The sequence below is a fragment of the Nycticebus coucang genome, chromosome 4 (genome assembly GCF_027406575.1).
Source record: "Nycticebus coucang isolate mNycCou1 chromosome 4, mNycCou1.pri, whole genome shotgun sequence".
Taxonomy (NCBI): Eukaryota; Metazoa; Chordata; class Mammalia; order Primates; family Lorisidae; genus Nycticebus; species Nycticebus coucang.
The window spans coordinates 66088840-66094818 of NC_069783.1; the positions used below are offsets into that span (position 1 = coordinate 66088840).

The 5979-nt window shown below is 35.2% G+C and overlaps 1 pseudogene; it reads left to right on the forward strand.

Annotated features, from left to right (window-relative positions):
• Nucleotides 1–2710: 2710 nt before the first annotated feature.
• LOC128585150 (uncharacterized) lies at nt 2711–2806 on the forward strand (annotated as a pseudogene).
• Nucleotides 2807–5979: the final 3173 nt, after the last annotated feature.

Below are 5979 nucleotides of genomic sequence, written 5' to 3' on the forward strand. Positions count from 1 at the left end.
AGTCCTGGAGGTAAGAGACAGAGATAGGATAGCTTCATTTTTCTTTTTGATAAGTCTTATATTTCCAACTCGAGTCTTAGACATTTCCAAGTTAGATTTCTGGAGGCTATATATATTTTTTTCTGGGATGCCTGGGGTGCATGAATTCTCATGATCAGCTGAATTTGCTATCAGCATTTCAAGGGTAAGTAGGCCAGCTGTCCTCAAGTACCATGACATTCAGGAACCAGGTACCAAGTTTTTATAAATGAAATCACTCTGAAACCATCCTGCTTTCTGTGAAAAATCTAAATCTCACTACTCCACAGCACTTCCATGGTTATCCAAAAGGTTTCCTCTATGCAATGCCTACTCCTTCTGGTTTTTTTTGTTTTGTTTTGTTTTTTCAGTTAAAATACCTGGACATTTCTAATACAGGGTAAATTTTTATTTTTATTTATTTATTTTTATTATTTTTTTATTATTAAATCATAGCTGTGTACATTAATGCGATCCTGGGGCACCATACCCTGGTCTCATAGACCGTTTGACACATTTTCATCACATTGGTTAACATAGCCTTCCTGGCATTTTCTTAGTTATTGTGCTAAGACATTTACATTGCCTACTCCTTCTGAAATCACCCTCTGGGCCGACCTCCTCCGTTCCCATCTTCTACCGGAGAGCTCCTCTTCCTGTATCACCCAAAATACCACCAAGTGAGGTCTGCTGTGTGAAACCAACCTTAGCTGAGGATTATGGAAAGCAATTAGATTATGCCACAGACTAAAAACGAACTTCAGGTGGAATGCTTTACATCATAAAAAATACCTAGGTATTTTGCTATAGGGAACCCATTACCAGCCCTCTTTCTCCCTTACGTCCTGACTGTTAGCCATGTTATCTTTCCACTAAACCTCTTACTCCATCTCTCCTCCTCTCTGGATATTGCTCAAACCCTAAAACAGCTCCTCGAGCAGCCAAGAGACAAATACCAAATACTCATTGATATAGAGCAAATAAAGTACTTTCCCCAATATCTAGATGAGTTTTGCCAGCACTCACTTTTCATTAAAAAAGAAAAAGGAATTCTTAAAAGAGAGAAATCCTCTTTTTTGAGGGGAGCCATTTCCAAAGGAAGCCACCATGTTTTTTTCATGGCTTGATTTTTAAAGTTCTAGGAGATGAGCAGAGCCTGGTCTAAGCAATTTGGAAACTTACTAGCCTTATCTGAAGCATCATTTTATTTAGGATATCTAGAAGAAGTACAGCCTAGTTAAAATATTCTTTTTTAAATAAAATATAAATAGCTCCTCCTACGCTATTGAAAAAGCTAGTACCATTTAGGATGAGCATCACACCTTTAGGGCCGTTCAACAAATATTTGTTAAATAAATTGGTAATTGCGGTCACTTTCCAAAGGTAAAAAAACAAAAGGTGCAGGTAAGGTAAAATTACTGTATTTTTACTCAAAGAGCAAAAACTTTAATAATTACCCTGAGTCTCTTTTAGCAGAAATTGGGCACTTGGTTTTCATTAGTGAAGGCATTCTGAGATATTTCTCCTAATGAAAATCTAAAACCAGGCCTTTAAAATGGTTTAGTGATAGTGATGATTCTTCAGAGAGCTCACCGGTTTCACAGCCCTGTGGGACATGTTGATCATTCATTTTATAGGTCAAGTGCAAGTGCATTTATTAATGTATGCTCTAATCTAACCCACATTGCAGGATTAACTTCACAGCACTTGATCAATGATACCCAAATTAATGGATTCATCAGTGCTGCCTTTTGAGACAGCCTTGTCATTTATATTGCATTTCTTCCAATTTATAATTAAGCATGTAATCTGTGCAGTCTCTAACTGGACTCTTGAAAAGAAATCTACATCAGAAGACACTGTGGATATTTTTATTATCTTGAAGACTTGGGCTCATCAGTTACTCCTGTTCAGTTGCATTATTTTGCCCCTATATGTTGATAGGCATTTTCTCCCATGCTAAAGTCCATGTGTTCTTAAAAATCTTCCAATCAAAGATTGTAGTCTATATCATGCCTTTTCTTTGCCTATAGAATTTCTGTTCCTACTTCTCCATTGAAACAAAGCCTTCAACAATTTCATAACTCTCGAAAGTCTTCAACAATTTTCTAACCATCAAATGTAATCGCCTTTCATAAGTCAGGTCGCATCTGGCATTGCTAACTATGCAGTACTATGGGAAACTTTTTCAGCTGATGAACTTTAAGACGTTACCCTTTTCAGATCCTCTTCCTGTATTCCTGTTTAGAACTTATCAATCTCTTTCTTAGATCTCTTTTTACTGCTTGTTAAACCTTCCTCGAAGTTTTGCCATCTCTTCTCAACTCTTTAATTCTTGGCAATCTACTCACCCAATGGCTTCTGCAATCATATCTATGTGCATAATTTCCACACTTAAGATCTAATCTAACTACTATAGAGGAAAGCAAGAGAAGCACAAAATAATATGGTAAAAACAAATTCCCAAATACCACTAATAACAGAAAATAAGAAAGGATTAAATACTCCCATTAAAAAGATTTTCAGTAACAAATAAGACAAATTAGTTACTCTAAAACTAAATAAACACGAAATTAATTTAGATGTATTTAAGAGAGAGAAATTCAAAATGTAAAAACATAGAAAATTTGGAAGTAAAGTAAAGAGGTATGAGACCCTCACCCTCACTCCCACCAAAAAATAAATTAATTAAGTGCTCACTTATACTAAAATCGGAACGATACAGAGAAGATTAACATGGCCCCTGCACAAGGATGATATGCAAATTCATGAAGCATTCCATATTTAAAATTAATTAATTAATTAACTTTTGTCATATTAACAGCAGACAAAGTGCAATCTAAGGTTAAAAACTATTTTGAAGTAAAAAAGGTCATTAAATATTAAGAGCATCAATAATTTGTTAAGATGATATAAGACCTGTGAACTTGTATATACCAAATAATACAGCTTCAGTATATAAAAAGCAAAAATCAATTGACAAAGAAGAATAAATTGATAATGTCATAATTATATAGAATATCCCAAAAGTCATCCATGAGTAGTCATAAAAGTCATCCTATTTGCCATAGATGGGAAAAATGAGAAATTGTAGCTAACTGTATCTTTATTTACAAAATATAGGTATTCATTATAAAATTTTATGAAATATTCTGTAAATTTTATAATGAATATTTTAAAAATAAAGGTACCTTTAGCCATAATTTTCCACTTTCCCTATGTATGGCGACTTTACGGGTGACTTTAGAGACACCCTGTAATGAGAGATTATAGTATCCTTTCTCAGTAATTGGTAACTCAAGGACAAAATATTACTTTTTATTGCATCATATTGTGCATATAAAACTTCATCCACCAATTGAAGATGGATGAAGGGTAGGGTGGCCCAAGCATGTAATCTTAGCACTCTGGGAGGCCAAGGCAGGTGGATTGCTTGAGCTCAGGAGTTCAAGCCCAGCCTGAGCAAGAGCAAGATCCTGTATCTACTAAAACAGAAAAACTAGCCAGCATTGTGATGGCACCTGTAGTCCCAGCTACTTGGAAGGCTGAGGCAAGAAGATCTCTTGAGCCCAGGAGTATGAGCTTGCTGTGAGCTATGATATCACAGCACTCTACTTTTCAAAAAGAACACATACTTTTCTCAGGCCAATGAATAAGATTTACAAAAGTTGACCATTTCAACACAAAGAAAATCTTAAAGTCTATAGCCACACCAGCCTGAACATGCCCTAACTCACCTGATCTTAGAACCTACGCAGTGTCTCTCCTGGTTAGTAATTGGATGGGAAAAAATCTCAATAAATGCTAAATAATCTCCACCATTCAGACCATAATCCTGAATAAATGCAGTAAGATTAGAAGTCAAACACACACACACAAAAAGAATTCTACATATTTGGAAATTAAATGTATGTACACATATAATTTGTGGATTATGATAATTATAATGGTAGCATCAAAGTATTTATAATGGAACAATAAAAACTTTACATATCAAAACTTGTAGGATACAGCTAAAGCAATATTTCAGAGAAATTTATACTTTTAACCATACATACTTTTTTAAGAAAAAAAGTAAAAATCAATGACTCGACTACCTAAATGAAGGAAATAAGAAAGAACAAAGAATAATTACAAAATATAAAAAAAAACATAAAAACAACAGCAGAAATAAAGAAATGTTTAAAAACAACAATAAAAATAAAGAGAATCAGGAAAAATAAAAGCTCATTTGAAAAACATAAATATAATTAGAAAAACCTCTAGCCAAAATGACAAAAATTAAAAAAAGACAAAAGACAAATTAATAAATACTGTTAAAAGTAGGAAGAAGAATATAGTTACAGAAACAGTGAAGATATTTTTTTAATCAGAAAAGAATACTATGGCCAAACTCATGCTGTTAACATTTGATAGCTAAGATAAAAAGGACAATGTCTTTTTTTTTTTTCGTAGAGACAGAGTTTCACTTTATCACCCTCGGTAGAGTGCCGTGGCGTCACACAGCTCACAGCAACCTCCAAGTCCTGGGCCTAGGCGATTCTCCTGCCTCAGCCTCCCGAGTAGCTGGGACTACAGGCGCCCGCCACAACGCCCGGCTAAAAGGACAATGTCTTAAAAATATATAATTGATCTGATCCATACCATTAAATAAATAAATATATAACTTGAATAGATATATGACCTTAATAGCACAGATATTTATTGAACCTCTAACTTAAAATCTATACACCTTACTTCCCACCAATAAAATAAAACAATGTTAATTTTTTTAAGCCTTTCATACAAGGAGAATGATGTCTAGAATCATAGACTATTAGAACTGGTTGAATTTTAGCATCTGGTTCAATCTTTTCCTGCAAATAAGGAAATTGAAGTTCAAAGAGATGGAATAACAGTCACTACCACAGCCACTCATGTTAACTAAGTCCTCACTATGTCAGGTACTATATTACACACTTTGCATGCATTATCTTATTTAAGATCAATAACACTGGAAAATAAGTACTAAGATTTATACTTTGCATACGAGCAAATTGTAGCTTATAATATTTCAATACCTTGCTCAAGGTTGCTTGGCTAATAGGAGGCTGTAACACTGAAATTTAAGCTCATCTGCCTGTTACAACTTTGCTCCTAGCCAGGGCAGTATGGATCAGAGGTATGTGTAGCAAAGGCGGGGCAGACACTTAGTTCCCTCTGGATCTTACATGTTCCCCCTGCCCGCACCCCAGCCGCAGTCAAGAATGCCTTTCCTCTACCACTGTGTCTTTCCAAGGAGAGTTGTTGGGAAATTTTAGGGATTAACATATCTTAAGTAAGTTTTTGCATACAAATTCTAGGAAACAAACTATTTGGGTGGCAAAAAGAAATTTCACCTTTGCAAGACAGCGCAAAAGACAAAACAAAGCTGGTGAAGGATATGTCGCTGCTATCAAATTCTTCCCTGCAGAGAATATAGACATGTATGGTAAGATGATTCAGCTCCTAACCAGCTGAATAATGTTCTCTTGTACTAAGCAAAATAATGTTCTTCCCTCAAAGATGTCTACATCCTAATCCCCAGAACTTGCAAATATATTTCATCACAGGGCAAGGGAAAACTAAAGTTGCAAATCAAATTAATGTTGCTCAGCAGTTGACCTTAAAATAAGATTACCTTGAATTATTTGGGTGGGCCCAATGTAATCTCAAGGATCCTTATAAATAGAAAAGAGATAGCAGCATGAGACAGATTTGGCTTAACGCTGTTGGAGTCGAAGGTGGGAGAATGGAGCCATAAGCCAAGAAACATGGAAAGCCTCACAGGAGTCCTCAAACTACGGCCCGCAGGCCACATGCGGCGGTGTGATTGTACTTGTTCCCATTTTGTTTTTTTACTGCAAAATAAGATATGTGCAGTGTGCATAGGAATTTGTTCATAGTTTTGTTTTTTTTTAACTATAATCCAGCCCTCCAACG